Here is a 20,900-nt window from a genome sequence, read left to right as displayed (position 1 = left end):
GAAGCACGTGACTGAAGAGATACACAGGAGAAACCAGGAGAATAAATAAGATGTTCTCCACCGAACCATCCAAAGAATTCTCTCAGTGGCAAGGTAATACCGCAAGAACAGAGCCACCCATGGCTGAGACTGAACAGCACTGGAGAAACATATGAGGGAAGGAGGCATCACATAACACAGATGCTCAGTATCTAGTGGATTGAAGAGCAGACCACAGCAATCTCCAAAAACAAGAGCCAGTAACCATCACAATGGCAGACATCCAAGAAAGAGTGTCTGGTATGAAGAGCTGGAGAGCACCAGGCCTGGATATGATCCACAGCTACTGGCAGAAGAAACTAACCGCATTCCATGAACGCCTGCAGCACAGTTGGATGAGACCCACCCAGAATGGATGGTCAGTGGGCGGAGGGTCCTGATCATGAACCCGAGAAGGGTGCAATTCCATCTAACTACTGGCCAGTTACCTGCCTCTGCACAACATGGAAGCTCCTGTCAGGTGTCATAGTGGTTCCAATTAGTAGGCACATGGCCCAATGCATGAGCAAGGCCCAGAAAGGAATGGGTAGCAATTGTGTGATGTGGATGCACTGAGCCACAGTCAAATACCTCCACAGAGCAAGGTAGGTCCTGAAAAGTTGGCTGAATAGGAAGAACAAGGTCCGAGCCATCAACACGTAGTCATCAGATACACTGCTGGTATAATAAGCTGGCCAAAGGAGGAGAGTGAGGCTAGTGATATTACGACAAAGAAGCTCTTCACAATGCATGGAGGGTTTCATCCCTAGTCCAGCACCCTGAGGCTGTACACTAAGTGGAGGACAAGGACTGGTGAGTGTGAGAGCCAATGTCCAGGATGAAACAACCAAGATCCAGAAGACCCACCTCTGAGTTGTTCCCACTGTTTTTAAGCATTTTGCGCCCACAGACCAGGCTGATAGAGCACAGTTATCACTTTGCTTTTGACCAAATGTCATTTGTATTCTTCCACCGTAGCCTCTGTGGACATTTTTGAGGCCTTTTGTGACATGACAGGTCAAAGGTCAACCGTGTACTAGAAGAAACTCAATGCTGATTGTTGGACTGAGCCACAGTATTCACTTTACCTGCACTTCTAACAAAGCCAAACCTCAGGCCGCAGAGGATGACTTCATCTCAACCATCCAAAAGTGCTCAAAGACATATTTTTTCATCTGGCCTCTGTCTTCATCTCCACATTACCAGCAATATAAAGAATTTCACTGTGAACAGTCAGCTGTGGTCCTGATATCTGCACTGAGCCGTGACTGAATAGAAAACATTACCTAGTTATTAATAAAAACTGGTAAGACAAGGAACGTTCCATCCACAGAACTACTTTTACTTTAATGCTGTTTTCTCTGTACTTGCGCCATTTGTGTGTGTGTGTGTGTGTGTGTGTGTGTGTGTGTGTGTGTGTGTGTGTGTGTGTGTGTGTGTGTGCGTGTGTGTGTGTGTGTGTACCTTGGTTTCAGATACTTTACTAATCTGAACTGGTTGGTTCTGGTCCCCAGTTATCACATGTTAATGATCCATTCAGCATACAATAAGCTGATCATCATCTGACCACTGCAGGCACTGTGGTTGGACAGCTTGGATACTGTGTGTGTGTGTGTGTGTGTGCGTGCGTGCGTGTGTGTGTGTCTTTGTTTTCTGTGCACAGTGCCCTTATTTAAAAAAAGACTAAAGCCAGAAAATTTATTTTTAATTGGGTTTTTCAATTTTTGGAGAACAGTATTTTAATCTCATGTTATCTGGTAGTTTCCTGGTTTCTGTGGCTGAATCCTGTCAAACTGAAGAGTTAAAAGTTAAAAGTGAGAAGTGAGAAATTTCCACCATTGTCTTTTGTTTTTTATACACAGGAGGGCAGCATTGTGCCATCAAACCACTCAGACTGGAGCTTCTGTATCAAAGACTACAGTGGTAGACACATTCAGGAACTAGTCAATGATTTGGTATTTCCCCAAAAGCATGTTTTTGATATTTTCTGTCCCACCTTGAGTGATATCTAGCCCTGCACATAGTTTTGGTGTGAGTTGCACACATTTTGAGATTTATGACTTTGCATATCTTATCTGCAAACCAAGTTTCCACTTATTGGCCTATGGATGAGCTGGACTTGTGTCACCCTGAAAGGACAAAGATGATGAATATCACACTGATGACTCAGCTGGTCCTGGAATCATACCAGTGGCGGGTCTAAAACTGTTTCGTCTGTCCCGAGGATGGAAGTAGAGGAAAGGGCATGGTGTCTTTAGAAAGAGTTCATTCTCTGAGTTTGGAAATATGTCAGTCAATTATGAAAGTTCATTCTTGACAATGGACAATGGTCCACCCAACGCGGACCCCTACAGAAGCCGCCCACATTGAGCCTGGGTCTGTTCGAGGTTTCTTCCCGTTAAAGGGGAGTTCTTCCTCCACTGTTGCTCAATATAACATCTGATGCTGCTCATGTGGGAATTCTTGAATCCTTAATTTTGAATTCCTGAATTGTTGGGTCTCTCTCTAATTAAAGAATTTAGTCTAGACCTGCTCTTCATGTAAAGCGTCTTGAGATAGCGCTGTTGTGAATTGGTGCTCTATAAATAAAGATTGATTGAGATTGATTGATTGAGATTGATTGAAATAGTAGTTTGCTAAACTGAAGGTGTGAAGTGTGAAAGATCTTAGTGTCTATCAGGGAGGCAGCATGGAACAAAATGTGCTGATTGGTTGCATCATGAGAAATGTAGGATCCAGTGGTTTTGGAGCTTTGACAATACGAAGGACTAGAACTCAAGATATCTCAGTCTATGCTACTGGATCTTTGATCAAGTCTGTTTCTTGTGAGACTCCCAACTTTATGGAAGTCCGATAGTAACTCACCAGAGTCCAACTTAAAGTGGAAAAGCACTGCAAGCCTCCTTCAAAAAGCCATTTCTGAGAAATTATTTTAAATGTCTTCTTCATGCTAATTGTCTGAATAGTGAGATGAATGAATAATGTGTGTTTCACAGCAAATATTTATCTACATAAAAGGAGGTCTACAAATATTAGAGGATCTCATGAAAAAAAAATCATTTCTTTGAGTTTTCACAACTTGAACAAATGTAAAACTTGTAAAAACATGTTGTGGTTACCAAGATCTTGATAATGTTTATATTCCCCCCATCTCTTTATAGTTGAGCATATATATTTAAATGTGTTTGCTGTGTACACAGCGAGTTGGCAGTGAGGAGGATGCTCTGTACTCTGCACTGTGGCCAGGAGCTCCACAGATCCATCATGCAGATTATAATTATAACCTGTGTGTGTGTGTGTGTGTGTGTCTGTTCTGATTGGCTGAGAGCTCTCCAGTGGGGTCGCTGTTGTGTATCCAGGCGTCTGAGTGTATTTTCTCACCAAACTCCACACGACAAGGCTCCACACTGCTGGAGATTTGCTGCCTATAAATACACACTATGCACACCGCGTCCTCCATCAGCTTTCCTGGAATAAACTGAAGCACCTGCCCTTCTACCCAACACACACACACACACACACACACACACACACACACACACACACACACACACACACACACACACAGCCTTGAATGTAATTAACTATTTACAGCTTTAAAACAAAATCTCACTTCAGAAAACTTAAATATAAGCATCACTTTTCAGTGCTTCTCTTCAGTTTAGTCAACTATCTGTCTCATCTGAAACCGAAGAGGAAATTGTGACAATTTACAGTGACAGTAGGATAGGAGCACACTGTGGGCCTAGTGGGTTTACATGCATGAGTGAAAGAAGACATTATTTTAGCACTATGTGTGTGTGTGTCTGTGTGTGTGTGTGTGTGTGTCTGCTTGACAGTGTTTATGCGTTGGCATCCCGTGACTCTCCGCCTAAAGCCTGGTCCAGGCAGCCATTTTCACCTTGGCACGGGACGCTGGGATGGCAGCACTGGCAGTCACTGGCAGCACTGCAAGTTATAAAAATAATATACAGTCCTGTTAATAAAAATCCCAGGATGCTGCCAGGGGTTCAGACCAACGACTTACGTAATCTCATCCAGTTGGAGAGCCAAGGGGAAAGGAGGGTGGGTGGGGGGGACAAGGACTTTGAAAGAGCAAGGCCTGAAAATTCAGCTTTTACTGAAATTAGATGAGGCAGTGAGAAGTTCCTGAAGTGCAACTGCTGAGCAAAACTCTGTGTAAGTTGCAGCTCCACCAGTTTAACACATCAACGTCAGCTATCCCGCCATGAGTCTGTAAGAGCAGCTGTATAACGTCTTAAAGGAGCCTTGTCAAGTCTGACAAAATAACCCAGATGATGTCATTAGGGTTATAAACTAGGGGTGTCAAGTCCAAAAAGTGTGGTTCTTCATCAGACAGGGAGGGACAAACAAAACATGCAAGTGAGCTGCATTATGGGAAGCATACAGTTCATAATTTTGAGGAGCTTAAGCCATACAAGAGCCTAGAATTCATCTTATTTTAGCCTCTGCTTCATCAAGTTTGACCATTCTTTGTTATAGTAAATTCATCAAATCCAACTCTAAAGGAGTTTAATACGGATTTCTTTGAGCATCCCTTTGAAAAAGTATGATCCAAGTTAGTTGTGTGACAAAACCATGGTAACAAGTTACCAGTAAGAATAATTTTCAAAAGACTCGCAGGTCAAAAGATTGGCAAAATGTAGTTAGATTACATACAGTAGTCACGATGATAATTGTTTCAATATGTGTCAAGAAGTGATAAGACTTAAAGGAATAGTTTGAAATTTTAAGAATTAGACTTTACTTTCTTGTCCAGAGTGAGGCTGATACCACTCTCATAGTCATCTCACTCTTTATAAGTTAAATATGAAGATATATCCAGCTGGTGTTTAGCTTAGCTTAGCATAAAGACTGGGGGAACTGCTAGCTTAGCTCTGTCCAAAGGTATAAAAGCCTGCCTAATGTTTTGGCCTGGCCAAGAAATGCATCCAACTCCCTTTTAACATTTTGCTTAATGTACAGTTATGCACAATTATTAATTACTGATCAGACTGACTGTGTTACTACTACTAGACTGTGTTTGACCATAATCATGTAATTGTCAAGCAGCTTTCATTCAGCCCAAGTTACAGTTATTAAGATTATTTCATCAGCAGTTATCATCAAGACAGGAATGCTTGGCTGCTATTTCTTGATGTCCCCGTTCAGATTGTCTTTCTCTGTCTTGTTACTTTCTGCCATGGAGAGCACTGTGGTTTCTCCAAATCTCCCACCCTCTTGTGGTGGCAGAGAGAACTGTAAGCACAGGATTCAGAAAAGGAGGAAGGACTATGCAGATCCAGCTCTGAAAATGTCTGTGTGTCCACATAAATGATGTGCTGCAGTTCCCAGACAGGTTCCACCCTGTCTGGATGCAGATGAATCACAGATGTTATTCACATTGGCAGTGATTTCATCACTGGTATATGTCTTTATACACAGGCACATTGATTTTGAGAATAACATTCCAAATATGCATCTCACCCACCACCTGAAAACAACCTGGTCTTTTTCAAAGCTGATGTAATCTTTAACAAACAACATATTTATGAACAAAATGTTTTTTGTCTGAAATCTTCATTTGAGTGTTTGCATCTGTATTCATGCATTTTCAATTTCCATCATATGCAACTACATTTCCTACATTATATAACATTAACTACATTACAGTGCTTTGAGAAATAAACATACACATTGATAATATTTATGTCTGTCCCTTTGATATCCACTGTAGCAACTACAATATGTCTACAATATATGGTGCACTGTATATAACTTGATGTTATTTCAACCTAAAGATGTGAGTCACCAAGCTGCACATGAATGCGCTGGCAAAAATTGGCTAATTCCCACATCTAGCAGGACAGCAGGACAAATATATTTATCACACATGTAAATATATTTATATTTAGCAATAGCAGTTTATATTTACAGTTTATATTTATATGTTTTATATTCTATTCTATCCTCTCCTTTTCACTCTTTGGCATTCGGTGCGGATGGCAAAGCAAGATTTTCATTGTACAGGGAAACTTGTTTCTACACTGTATACATGACAATAAACACTTTGAATCTTGAATCCAGCAAGACTGATATTAACATTTATTTGGAGTTGCATAATTAAAGTAAGCTCAACATTCACTCTCCTTTTAGCTCTGTTGTTGTCTCCACCAGCTACCGAGAAAAATATCTGGCTTTTAGCAGCTAAAGACTTCACTATGTAGTCACCAGCTTCACCATGTGCCATGTGGTGCTGGTCAGGTAATGTGTGATGGGTTTAACAGAGCGTTTTTCCTGAAAACATTCAAAAAGTAAAGTTTCAAAACTATGAGATTAGAAATGCTGAAAAAAAATCCATAGAGCTGATGGGAACTGAGTTTTTCTGTGCACTTGTTCTATGACAACCTCTTTCACACAAAGTAAACTGATTAAAACATTAACTTAATCAACACCTATGAAGTCCTGTTGAGGGGAACTGCTGGCCAAATTTTCTTTCCAGTGAAATTTACTTTGTCAGATAGAGAAGACTTTCAGTTCAAATGCACTGCAGCCAAACCGTCACAGCTTTTGCTGCAACACTAGCAGCTACTTTATCACAGACAGCAAAACTTGGAACTGTCATATGTAGCGCATGCCATGCCTTATGCAAATTAGTTGCACAAGAGTGTGATTTGAAGGAAATGGGATTGGCTTAGGTGTATAAAAATTAGACTATAGAGTATTGTTATTGGTGGAGTTTTTCAAAATTAAAGCCACATTTCCTTTAAACCTTGTCACTTAATGTTCTGCCACCACTTATTCGCTGCACCATCTGCCATATTGAGAAACTCAGCAGTTTCTTTTGAGAGAGCAGTGCTCACGCTCACTGTTTCACAAGGCAGTTTTAATTTCCCACTAATGTAATATAATGCAGGTGTATGGGCTGATAGAAACTGCTCTTCTTCTTTGTAATGGTCTCATGTCTTTATGATGTTAAACCAGGCTCAGAATTTATGTTATAATGAATGACTGATGTTAAAATGAGAAATATTCTCAGCTCACAAACTCACAACTCATAAACACACACGCATTCCCACATGTAGCCTAAACCAATTACTGAGGGTGAGACGTTGGAACACACTGGCCATGTGCGTCAGCCACCTTTTTGGCAGCCTTGATGTAACTTGACTGATCCAAAGTTTCTCCTCCATTACTGAGCAGGTGTTTCCCTTCCCAGCGCTCCCACTGTGTCACAGTGAAAAGCCTTCCCAGCTGTTTGGTCCTGTTAGTCTCTTGTATGCTATAAATCCCTTTTGTCACACCATGCAGGTGGTTAAAACTAAAGAAATGGGTTATGCATGTGCTGTAGTCAGCCGTTTGCTATCCAGAGGAGATCTTACCTGCATACTGCCTTGTAAAAAGCAGCAGTTACATAATCTAAAGTTAGGCAGAGTCTGTCAAGAGACACTCAGAGAAAGCAAGGTCAACTAAAGTCTCTGGAGCAGCAATACTTATTTTAGAATGTCAAATAAATCAGAAACATCTTGCGCTGGCTGCTCTTTTTGGGGGGTGAGGATAGTCATGCCAGAGACAATTCACTTATTGCTAGAGACCCTAGCCAAGGAAAACCATTAGTCTCTGAATCTGATGAGGAAAAAAGTATTGGACGAACATCTCCTGAATGCAGAACGATACTGCAAGCAGACAAGCAGGCAGGCATAACACCAGACACAGCATTGGGAAAGTGTACTTGTGCAAGTGTTATAAATTATGTTGTCACATTTGGCAAGAAATGTAGAAAGTGGAGTATATTTCATTATCAATTGTAATATTTGAGCAGTTTTTACTGTAATACATTAAAAATTCAAATTTATACAAAAAAAAATCAAAAACATAAAACTCATGAGATAAGTAAGACTGTAAATTTGTAGGATTAGCAGAAACTCATCATCCCGTGTGTATTTTGTGCTTCAATGCTTTTCTGAAACCTTCTAATTAAGCACATTTAAATGACATCTGTATCTGGTTGACAGGAGTTTCTCTGGGATGCAGATTTATTGCTTTATTGCCTTTCAACAGCTCTGTGTCATTGAATGGAAAACAGAGTTTAAATAGTCTGACCTGAGGCCAAAACAGCTCTCATAGCCAAATAGTTAACACAGGAATCATATGTTTATGTTGCAAATATTAAATGGTACATATTATGCGAAATGCACTTTTTAATGTCTTTTCGACATAAATATGTGTCTGTATCTAGAGACCCTCAAACTAGGAGAAAAGACCATCCTCTCTCTTATTCTCCTGCACAATCTTTTAGTAAATATGTGTGAAATGCTTCATTTTAGACTTGATCCCATTCATTTCACATGCAGGGATCTGTTGAACACGTGACCTCCTTCAGCCCCTCAGCAGGCTGGTGGCCCCTCCTCCATCCTACCTGAATCCACCTTGCTGTCGTCCGTTGCTATGTGGTTAACGCTAGCGCTGGTAATAAGATGTTGAAGGTAAAATGGGGGGGCAGCATGGTGGTGCTGTGGTTAGCACCAAGAAGGTCCGGGATTCGAATCCAGGTTTGAACCTGGAATCTTTCTGTGTGGAGTTTGCATGTTCTCCCCATGCTAGTGTGGGTTCTCTCCGGGTACTCCGGCTTCCTCCCACAATCCAAAGACATGCACATTAGGTTAATTGGTAACTCTAAATTGCCCGTAGGTGTGAGTGTGTCTGTCTGTCTGTATGTGGCCCTGCGATTGGCTGGCGACCAGTCCAGGGTGTACCCCGCCTCTCGCCCGAAGTCAGCTGGGATAGGCTCCAGCTCCCCCCGCGACCCTGACGGATAAGCGGTATAGAAAATGGATGGATGGATGGTAAAATGGGGCATTCAAAAAAGAGACTGCAAAGAGCAGTATGCAGTATATACAATGTGAGAGTAATGATGTGCTTTTTGAACATTACGGTGTGCAGATATATTCTACTAGGATGCCTGAATACAAGTATGAACCTGAAAATGAGCACACGATGTCTCCTCTCATATTGTAAGATGTGTTTACATAGCTATTTAAAGTGATCATGATAGGTAATGAATTGGAACTTTAAATTTTTGGTGCATGACTCATTAGTTGTGGATATCAACAAAAAGTAACAGGCTATGAATATGACAAGGTGTTTAACACCCCCCTACACAGAGCAGAGCATCTTATCAGTGAGGAGGAGGATAGAAGGCCATCCCAACCACATGAAGAACATCCAGTCCTCACATACCATGGAGTCAGCACTTGAACCCCTCCTGTTGTCTGGTATACCCGAAAGACAGGATCCTCCCCAAAGAGGGAAACTGTAGTGGTGTACAGAATGACATCATCATGACATCACATACGACACTTGTGGGTACCACTAAAGGAAAAGACAAGGACAAGAGGGTAAACAACGGGAACACTCAACATCATCATTGTCTTCATTTTGCTGGAAATATTTGAAGTGTTAGGAACACAGTGAACATCATGGTGCAGAAGTGGATTAAGCTGAAGTGGTCGATTAAGAGGTTTCTATGGTTGATTTGTGACTCTGGGTCAGCATAGGATTCTACTGCAGCCTGTGTGAATCCAAGGGGACTACATCTGTTGTCCTTCACGAAGGAGAAACTTCAAAACTTTTCACAGTTTTTGGTCGTGTATTCTTTTTAGGCTTCACATTTTTTTTTTGTGACGTGGATTCAATTCCCAGGAAGGACGCACTGGATCCCCTCAATGAGATTGCCACTTAGAAATCTTTTCAGTGTGATTCATGTCTTCCTGAGCGTATCCTCTCTATTCTCTCCTCCTTTCTGCTGAGACTGTGCGGAGGATGTTGAGCTGTCAGCCTCACCCTGAGCCCGGCTCTCAGGAGGCCCTCTGAAGAAACAGCAGCCAAGCATTCCTGGCTTGCATGATAACTGCTGATGAAACAACTCGGTCTTTGCACTGCTTAGGGACACGATAAAAATACTTCCCATCACTCCCTCCTCTGTTATGTCGCAATAAAACCCGCTCTTGCTCTCCGACTGAACGTGAAGGTCTCTGAAGTGAGCTGTCATTGTGTTCCATCAACGTGGTTCATGTCAGGAATCAGACGGCAAGCCTGCTCGGTTGGAGCTAAATTTACTGTACAAATTATTTGTTTCTATTTACGACCTGTGTAAAGCCACAAGGTATCAGTGAGCAAATACACATGTTCACCACTGTGTGCAATCCAAACATGATCAGTCAAGCTGACAGTATAAAAAGCCAATGTGTTTTGGAGGTTGAAAAAAAGATAAATGCAGGGAAAAAAAACATCTCGATGCTTTGTAGAGACGTGTTGATGGTCTGAAATCCAAACCAATCGACTTGTTACTTGTTCTTCCTAAGAGCAACATGATCCACTTCCTTTTATTGTGTAAGGAAATATGTATTTTAATCCTACCTATTGTGCATACTCTGCCATTTTTTAAAAGAAGACCATTGAGAATGATATCAGTTGATTGACAGCTGTGAGCTGCCTTTGTTGTGAAACGGAGCTATAGCCAAGCTTGATACCCTTTACTATAACTGTTATATATATATATACATGTTATTCAGTCACTTTAAAGCAAGACTATGTACTATGACAAATTTCAATTCAGAAGCGACAGGATGCACCGTTGTTCACTTACACACTGCTGTGTAACTAACACTGCACAGTCAGTTTAGGAACTTCTGACTCTTCTCTCCTTGTGCCTTCAGTGAGCCCCTGTTCACTCAGAGCTGTGCCTGGTGAGCGAGGATGTCTTTACGTCTTGGGCCCAGATGTGGTGATGGCAAATGTCTGAACTGTCAGCAGTGAATAACTACCAGCCGCAAGGTGTTCAAACTTTTACAGTGTGTCAAACCAGAAAACTGTAGAAAAATGCACACAAACTGTCCACTGCAGCAGCTAAACCCCAGCACTCCTCCTAGCACTACTCCTGCAGATAGTGTGCTACCTACAGCTCAGGGCTCAGCCTTGGCAAGCTGCTGACTTGTTTCTGTGCTGAACAGTAGTGTAGTGCAGCAGTCTGGACAAAGTGTTCTTGGCTTTTTCTGCTCCTTCTACTAGTCTCACTTTCTGGCAGGAGAACACGGTGGAAAATTAAGCCTCATATATGTTTGCTGTATATTTGTTATGTGTGTGTGTGTTTTATATGTGTTTAGATCTTTGGCTGCAGTGCCACTGACCATCCAGGGGGTCTGTCAGAATCCCCATTGTGCTTGCTCTTGTGTGTGTGTGTGTGTGTGTGTGTGTGTGTGCCTACGTGTCAGTGCTCTGCAAAAAACATCTATTCTAAGGTGAAGAAAAAGTTCTTCCACCAAGGATATTTCCAGCCAAGCTTACATCTTTTTATGCTACGACTTGCCTGCTGTCGCTACAACTATTCTCATCTCTCTATCTCTTTGAATAAGAGCCTTGTATCTGTTTCCTAACTATTCGTGCAGTATATCACATGTTGGTGTGTTGTTTTAATCTGTGAAATGCAATATCATCCATCAAGTTTTCATAAATGCCTGTCCTGTGTTGGTGCTGGGATGCAAGACAGTTTAATAAAAATGTACCACATGCCTGGTTAGAAGCTATGAGTTTACAAAGCTTTAAATAACACCTTTGGACTGCGGTCAGCTGCTGGATGATTTCAGTCCACATGTCTGTGGACACAGGCTTTGCTTAGAGCAGTTTTTGGACTGGACACAGGTTTGAAAAAATGCACTGAATTGAGCATCGCTGCTGTGATGTGTTCTTAACTGTTTATTTGCTTGGCAGAGCCCGTGAAACTGACCTCACTTTTCATCTCCAGATTTGACCAGAGATGTTTCTCCAACCCACCTGGGGCTTGTTCTCAGACCCAGCACTTCACCACACTCTTAGCACGTGTTTATTATTGAGATGAAATGTATCATGATTCCCGTCTGTTTGCAGATCTAAAATGGGTCTTAGCTGATGAAGAATGCAGTTTCAAGTGGGGACGAACACTGTATATTGTCCAAGCCGTGGGCTACCTGTGTGTCTGTTTGAGTGAAGTATGCAGGGCTCGATTGTAACTCAACACCAGAACATTAGTTGCTGGGCAGAGATTCAAACCCTCGACTGCTGGGCCTGTATTAGGAGTGAAACAGGGCCTGTGGGTCCAAACAGGCGTGAGTTCATCTAACATCTCTGCATATAAATATGAGCCTTCAGGATAGAAAGCCATTTGCGGAGTTTCTCTGGAAGCACTTTGTCAGAGCCTCAAGAAAAATGAGGAAAAGAAGGACAACATTTGTTGTCAATTTAGCTCTGCTTTCACATGAAAGCAGCCTGGTGGATTTATGGCACCTCGGCGCAGGCAGCCATGTGCTGGAGGTATGCTGCATCATGTGGATTTGAATACTGAGCAGTCTTACACTGCCACAGATTCCTATTTCACATATCCGTGCTGTGGATCGAGTCTGGCACGGCTTTAACTTACCTGACTGACCCATCTGCCTCACCCAGTCTGATGTGTCATCTGGGAGACTCATTCAGTGCTCGTCTGTGTTTCATCTAAAAGTCTGTGAATCTATTTGAAGACGGCGACAAAGGTGGCTGCAGCGAAACTATGCAGATTACATCATGAAGGATTTATGGTGAAAATGCGTCAAAGAAGCGTGTAGCCAGAAGTAACAGGAGATATTTGGGTTTCTAACATAGAGAAGTAGATCTTCCTCTCCTCATTTCACTTCAGTTTTACTTATGAGAAGGGAAGCAGCATGCTACAGCTGCAACTAAGCTGAAGAATGAGAATGAAGTTGTTTTCCTTTTTCATAGTACATACTAATTGTCTCAGTGTATTATTTTTGAAAATCATACTCTTGGCATCCATGTCCAATCAAGGAATCCACAAGTGTTTGCTTGTAACCATTACTGAGCACTTTCTATAACTAAGCTGCTGAGCTGCTAAGCTCAAGTTAATTGCCAAAAGTTAATTTACCATAAAGTTTTGTTTAATAAACAAATTTCATTATAAAAAAGACTCACATGGCTTTGATATCACAGGATTTTCATTAAAACAGCCTGCAGATGTTCAGGTTAGACAAGGATGCAATCTGCACCATTTCATAACATATATATTAAGTTATATATCTATGAGTTTCGGGTGTCACAGGCAGGACATCATTTCATTTTGATTTGATGTTCATGCTTTATCTACGGGGCAATTTATTTAGGCAAAGGCAAACTGGGTGGTTGTCTAGGGTGCCACCAGCTGGAAGGGCGGCAAAGAGGAAGAGGAAATGACGTACACTCCCCACCCCTGTGTCCGGACTACGAATAAATAAGACTGAAGGACTGTGAGCTGATGCACCACGTACCTGACTCCTCAAACTCTCTATGAATTTTTATAGAGGGTTTATGTCCAGTCCATACTGGTGACAACTGAGCTAAATCCTTCCTTACAGTCAACAACATGAAAAGCTTACCGGATTATGTATGACCAATCCATTTTCATTCTGAGGGTGAATCCTCGGGCATGTGTGTGGAAAAGGCAATGTTGAAACAGACTTAGTTTCTCCCTCAGCTGGTGCAGTAAATAAAGCTGTGGTGTCTCAAACAAGCATTTGACCATCACTTCTTTTGAGGGCATGATACTAGAAGGGAAATGTGGCAGGACAGTGGTTCAAGTCATCCAGCTGCAGATACCTCAATCATCCAGCCTGAGAGGTTTCTGAATCATCTTTCCCAAAGCATATATGAATGTGGCAAAGTGTGAGACAGTTAAAATTGATGCAATTAAAGGATCAGTTGCTAATCAAAAAACAAACCCTTGTTGCTGTGGAACACTCACAAAAATCCACAAAGTGGTTTGAATTGGAAGTATAACTGGAAATCTCTCTGGATTGCATAACCTGATGCAATCCTGTGTGCAGACCATGTTTGTGTGTGTATGTTAGTACCACAGATCCGCTAAATCTGCTGCCATGAGCCTATGTTTAATGTGTTTGCTGCATTTAAGATAATGACTTGTGCATTCTTGGTACATTGGAGGCTTTATGTGAAATGGCCAGTGCTCAGATGTCAGTGGACCTCAAGCTGAGACAGAGCCAGGGGCCCGTGTCCATTTCAATCAGGCCTGTAATCACTTACAAGCAGCAGCGCAGAACAATGAAATCCAAAATTACATTCTGGCCTGTAAGAAGTTCACCAGGATCCAAGATCCTGCACTTTATCACTGACATTTTGTCCTCCGAGTTCTTTCTTACGTATTTTGGGCTCATTCAGGATGCACTCACACACACATGTGCACACATCTGTGGTGTATCAGCATGTATTCCACATGTGTTTGCACTTAAAGCCTCTGTGCTTTCATTTCTCCTGCCTTCTGTACTCACTATCAGCCTTTTTGCCTGATTCCAGCTATTTGTACCCCCACCCCCGTGTGACTTTACCTGTTTGTCACAGTCCCACCTTATCCACCTTTGGCATTTTTCAACCAAAAACAGCAGCTCTATATACTGGGAGTTATGGGAAATGAACTCGGTGATATTCTAAGGTGGCCTGTGGAGAAGCTGGGGTACATGTGTGTGTGGAAAAGAGAAAGAATCCCACTTTTAATAATAATGAAAAATAAAATAAAAATAAAAATAGAAAATGGAAATAAAGCTGTTTAGGAATTTTACTTCAAGTAAAAGTTGTAATACCACCTCTCTTTACTGCAGTTTTTGATGACATTACTGTTTTTTATTTCATCTTATTGATATCAGCCCTACTGTTCACTTTCCACAGCCATATCAGAGCTATGTTACCTTAAAAGCATTCACTAAGCAAACAAAAAATAACTTTTATCATTGAGCAGCGACACTAAACACAATGAGTCACAATGTGTCAGTGAGATCATTTTTTGATATTAATGATGAAGACTGGAAAAATAAGATCCAAGTTGTAATAAATTGGAATTGTCCTTTAGCCTGCACAGAGGGAAATTGGGGAGTGACCTAAAATCCAATTTGAATGCTTTGCAAAAAGCACGATAAGGAGTATGAAGATGTTTGTTGTGAGTAATCAAGCAGCAACAATGACAAAGAAGAAAAACTGACTGCCTGAAGTAGCTCGAAGGCTTTTGACAACACCACAGTAAATAATTATTAATGATAATTATTATTAGCAGGTGCATAAAACTATACAAAAGCAAGTGTAGATTTACATGTCAAATCCAGCCTAAAATGAAGTGGCTGCTGGCTTCAAGCTAACACACCTGGAATAAGACATGACAGTGAGGTTTATGAGGCTGCATGCTTTTGACAGATTTCAGAAGGCTGACAGGAAACGCACCATAATGTAATATAACGTCACTGAACTCAGACACATCAAAATGATGTATGTTCTGCCAAGAAGTATCTGTGGAAGTTACACTGTATGTCAGACAAGGCTTCGCACCTGCACCAAAGTTATAAAGACACAAGAATGAAGAATGGAAAGGAAGGGATGGAAAGAGGGCAGTTGAGCACCATTGGCAGTAATTTAACAAAAATGAAAATAAATAAAATACAGCTGCCACCATTACACTTGTTATTTCCAGCCTTGGAAAAAAACACACAGTTCTGACTGTTATGCTGTCAAAAATCCATTTTGCATGTCTGAATCAGTCAGCTGACACATTTACGTAAATGAGTGCTTACATGTGCATGTATCAAAGTGCATCTATGTTTACCATCTATTACTAAGAGGGCACAAACTCATCTTGGTCCCGTCAATCACACAGTAAAACTAGCCTTTCATTGACAAATGTCGTCGACAAGACATGACATCATGCCTAAGGTTTCCATGGTGAGACATACACGGGGCGACACACTATCCCATAGTACACAGTACAGTACACACACTGTTTTCTACCAAACGGACTCTGACAAGCTGGCCTGTCTGTCTCCCGTGCAGCGTCACCACAGACCAACATAAACTCACTTTAGTTGTAGTTTTTAAAGCGGCGATTCATCATGGTTACAGGTTATGTTGGGTAAGCGGTCCCCAGTCTCAGGGCTGACTGGATGAATAAAGGGGGAACAGGAGAGTGGTTCTCTGCTGGGACAGAGAGCCCAGTCTGGTGGAGGACGGCCCCGCAGGGTTTGATATCAGTGGCAGTGGGGACGATCCCACCGCTCAGGCTCAAACAAACATTGGGTTGATCTTGGAGTTGCATAACAAACCTCCATCTGTTTCCTGACAATCTGTGCATTTAAACCAAATATGTGACTGCAAACCACAAGTCTGTCTATATGCATATGTATCTGTATTGTACATTTACTTTGAGAAGGACTTGACCGGTGTACATTTTTAGCCACACTTGACTGCTAGCTGTGATTGTTGATGGCTGGAAAAACTTTACTTATCCAAAAATGCAAGACGGTCAGTGGTTGGATGTGATTACCCCCCATATGGCTCCATCTTATAGCCCCGGCTTCACACAAACTATGGAAATGAATGACGCTGTATTTTCACAGATCTGACTAAAAGCATAAAAGAAAAATCTTACTCTGTGTTGTTGTACACACTTTAATAGTGTGCAACATGGGGCTGAGTAGTTAATGGACAACCCTGGCATTTGAAGAATTTGCTCACTGGTTACTTGACCCCAGGTTAAGCTTTTGTACATGACTGACTGCACTTTTTATGTTGCAATTATCCAGGACACAGTGTTTTAATTGTAATGTATGAGCTGCAACACTTTGCCTTTATTTTAAGACCCTGCACAGATCTTGGAGATATTTTGAAAACTGGTTATAACTTAACCAAGTTAGCATCTCTAATGCATTGTACCTGGACCCTGCATTATTTACAATGAGGAGATGTCACATTAAAAAAATGCCACTATGCTCTGACAAAAGTTTTGAATATTAACAGAATAGTTTGACATACACTAGTCACTATTTCAAATTGTAATTAGACTTTTTGGAAGATGCACACTCTTTGAGAGTTGGATGAGAAAATTGGAACCAATCACATGTCTGTGAGTTGTGTGTGGAGCTGGTGGAGCTTTGCTTAGCATGTTCACACAGAAATAAGTATGTAACTCCCTGTGAAACCACAAATTGTCATTTTACTATTCTGTTTGTGTACAGATTGAACAAAGAGGTGCAAAATGTTCATTACTGAGCTTTGCAAATGTTTGCAGGCATACTTTTGAAGTTTGGAGAGAGCCAGACTAGCTCTTTCCCTCTGCTTCCAGTCTTTATGCTAAGTACAGGATAATGTCCAGCGTCACGGTTTTGCATCGTCCATTTGCTGTACATTATCCTACTTATTATGCAGATTTGCACCCAAGAAATTAACAATCTTACAAAATACTAACTTAAACACAAATAAATTTAAAATAATTGAAAGAAATGATTTTATTGTTAATGCAGAACATCAGAACTGCATAAATAGCAACGATCTCTTATATAGAAATAACAGACTATATAATGCCGTAACTGACCAATCAGAATGGAGTATTCATGAAAGCTGTGTAATAAGTTAAGAGCTTAGAGTAATAAGCTAAAAAAGTCAAACTATTAACAACTTTATAGTACAAAGACATAGTACAAAGTCTTTGTGTTGTGTGATGATTAAGGTGTACTGTATTTTGAAATAGGACTGTTTAGTTTTAGCTGGCCACTGTGACATATTGACACCTCTGCCACGTCATATCCAGCTCTCTCAATACATTTATGGCTCAATCAGAAACTTTGGAGGCATCCTTTTGCTGTTGCTAGACAACCGCAGATTGGTTTTCTCCATGTTGGTCACCTCAGAGGAAATTTGCACTTGAGACTTGGGACCAGGAGGCTATTTGTAGGTTCAATTCCTAGAAAATAGCAGCCATACTGTGACCCCAGTTTGTGCTTCTCTTGTATTACCATTAGGATTTCATCAGGGATTATTTTAATTATTGTTTTTATTTAAAATTTTCATCTGCAAAGTAACTACAACTACCTTATAAATGTAGTGAAGTACGAAATTTCCTTCAGAAATATTGAGAGAGGTCAAGGTGTTTCACTTCGGACCAAAGCGTTGATGGACTGACTAACACTGACACTCCTACAATACAAATAAAATCTAAAACCCAACGTATGCTAAAGTTCAGTGTATGTCCACCTCTGATGCAGATGATTGACAGATTTACTGAAGATTTTAGTGGTTTTGGTCAAACTCCCGACAATGTGCTGCAGTCATTTAATGACGGAACATTCTGTCTGGGGTAAACAGTGTGTTATAGCCAAACTGATGGGCTTCCCCTGGGACTCATTTGGCTGAGGTGAGCATCATTCATCTAACTTGAAATCCAACCCCAGGACAGTAAAATCAATTGCACGTCATCCATGTAAATCTCAAAAACAGTCAAAGATTTTTGCTCTTTATCAATATGAAACTTATCTTTGGTTGTATTCTGCATTTTCTCAGACAAAAACCACAGAAAACGAAAAAAAGACCTGCGGTTGAACAGCATTTCATCTGCAGGCAGGGCAACGCTGCAATTATCAATGAGACATAAAAGAGAAAACTAACCAGAACTATCATTCAGCCAAAGGTCTGGCTTTCTGTTTGTTTTTCAAGTTGTCTTGGCTGAGTTAGGTCAGTACTCTGCAGTCGACTGACTAACTGGAATGGACTAAACCAGCGAGCTGATTTTTAACCTCCCATCTGAATCAATGATTCATTCATTGTTTAGAGATTTTCCTGTAGCTTTTACCTAAATATGATTTTCCATTGCAAACTATGGACTCTAAGAACAGGAGGGTGATCTCATAATACATCACTTATTATATCCCAACAGAGTCCGGCCAGCATTACGTAAGAGAAGCGAGACCCGCAGACTAATACACTCTGTATGTGAGTGGATATTATGGCTTATTTTACAGTCACCCTTTCATTTAAGAACGTCAGGCTTTTTGAAGAACAAAGTTTTTCTGTTGCACTGAGCTGGGCTCACTCACCTCATCCATCACAAAATGGAAAATTGATACAAACACAGGCGGCTTCATCTTTTGATCCAAGTCCACTTCTAGCAAGCTCTATTACCCAGACCTCTTGTAATTTTCTTTGAATCGATTCAACAAACCTGTGTTAGAAAAGGGTGAGATTTTCCAGACACATAGTTAAGGAATGGATGAGCTGACAAATCCTCACTTTATTTGACCATCTAGTGTGTTTATGTTTGAATCTATGGTTGTGGCCATATGACAAAGCTCAAAGAGGGAATAAAACTGTAGACTTGAATAAAGCTGTATATCATGAACCCTCCAGCTGTTAGCATGATGTACATGCGATCTGATGTTTGCTTCTGGTCTTCATAAGCACAGCTCGACATGGTCTTGCATGGGAACTCATAGCATTATATTTTTTAACCTGACTCCATTTTTACATATTTTGCTTTCAAAATGACAGGGAGGAGCACAATGTGTTGTGTGTCTTTGGTGTTTCAAAGGGCTAGTTTAGGCCCAGCACAATAGATGTGCGACACAAATGAACACAAACAAACTAACCCATCAAACGCAGTGGAGGACCAGCAACGCCTGTGTTCTGCAAAGTAAAATGACTGATTTTGTCTGGTAGCTGTTGAGAGAGTGATGTAACGGCTGTTTCTAATTAAAGAAAAAGGATCTTTCAGGTCTATATCTGTAGAGATCCTTTCCATGATGTTTTCACACACTTAGAATAACAACCCGAGCCTGTCGTGGCAAAAACAAGCACTTTTAGTGGACAAACTTTCTTTGGGTGCAGTTGTCCCAAAGGATTACGTTGGAGTTATTGAATACTGTTTGATGGCTGCCAGTTGAGGTGATCTACTGGATCAATTCCAAAACTTTTTGTACCTTTTAATCATTTTTAAACCAAAATGTTCAGACCAAGATTTAAATTAAAATACGTAAGAAGTTGTTCTAGACAAACTATAGCCCTGAGTGTTTTTACATGTTGAATTTTCATCATGATGGGATGGAGATGGGTGCTAAAAAAACCCGTAAAAACATTCTCATGTCTATGAGATCTACAGACAGCAATAACGGCAATAAATCCAATGACAAGTTAAAGTGGCTCGACTCTTGTTATACTGTTCAGGCTATCATGAGGTCAACACAGCTCATTTATGGAAAGAGGCTATCAAGGTTTGGTCATTTAATGTCTATGAATGATAGGAGGAAATAAACTGCCCACTCAGCATACAACATGCAATGCATACACAAGTTTAGGCTACAGAAATACAGCATTTATTTATAACACTCCCTAATTTCAGGCCTCGTTTGTCAAACCTTGGATGTGAACACCCAGATACTGCCGTTTGTGTCCGCAGAGCTATATACAGTAGGTCTGCTAAAAGAATGTGCATGTTTATTCTCGAAACGGCCACAGCTGCACACACACACGAACACACACACACACGCACACACAGACACACACGAACACACACACACACACAAAATATACTGTGCAGAATTGCTCATTGAACAGGGCCATTTATGTTGGGTTACTAAACTTCTCTGCTACCCAAGAGTCATTTTGAAATGGGCTAAGGACCTTTGTGGTGTGTGTGTGTGTGTGTGTACCTGTGTGTGTGTTTATGTGTGTAAATGTCATATTTAGACACTGGTGTGCATCCCATTGCTGCCTTGAATATTCTTGAAATACCATTCTATTAAAAAGCTTTCCTTTCCAGGACAGTAGCACAAATGGCAAACGCAACATGACAGGACACAACACAACATGGGATGTTTGCCTTATTCTCTCTCCCTGCATCTATTTTCTAGATTTGAATCTGCAACGTGTCTGTCCACTGTGTAACGGGAGATGAAAAACCTCACAGGCCCAGTTTTAATTCACCACTACAAATAACAAGCTGACCAACCCCCCTCCCCTTCTCACAGGATAACACAACAGAATCTAATGGATTA

This window comes from Pempheris klunzingeri, chromosome 2 (assembly GCF_042242105.1).
Source record: "Pempheris klunzingeri isolate RE-2024b chromosome 2, fPemKlu1.hap1, whole genome shotgun sequence".
Taxonomy (NCBI): Eukaryota; Metazoa; Chordata; class Actinopteri; order Acropomatiformes; family Pempheridae; genus Pempheris; species Pempheris klunzingeri.
Note: the sequence above shows the minus strand (reverse complement) of the source record.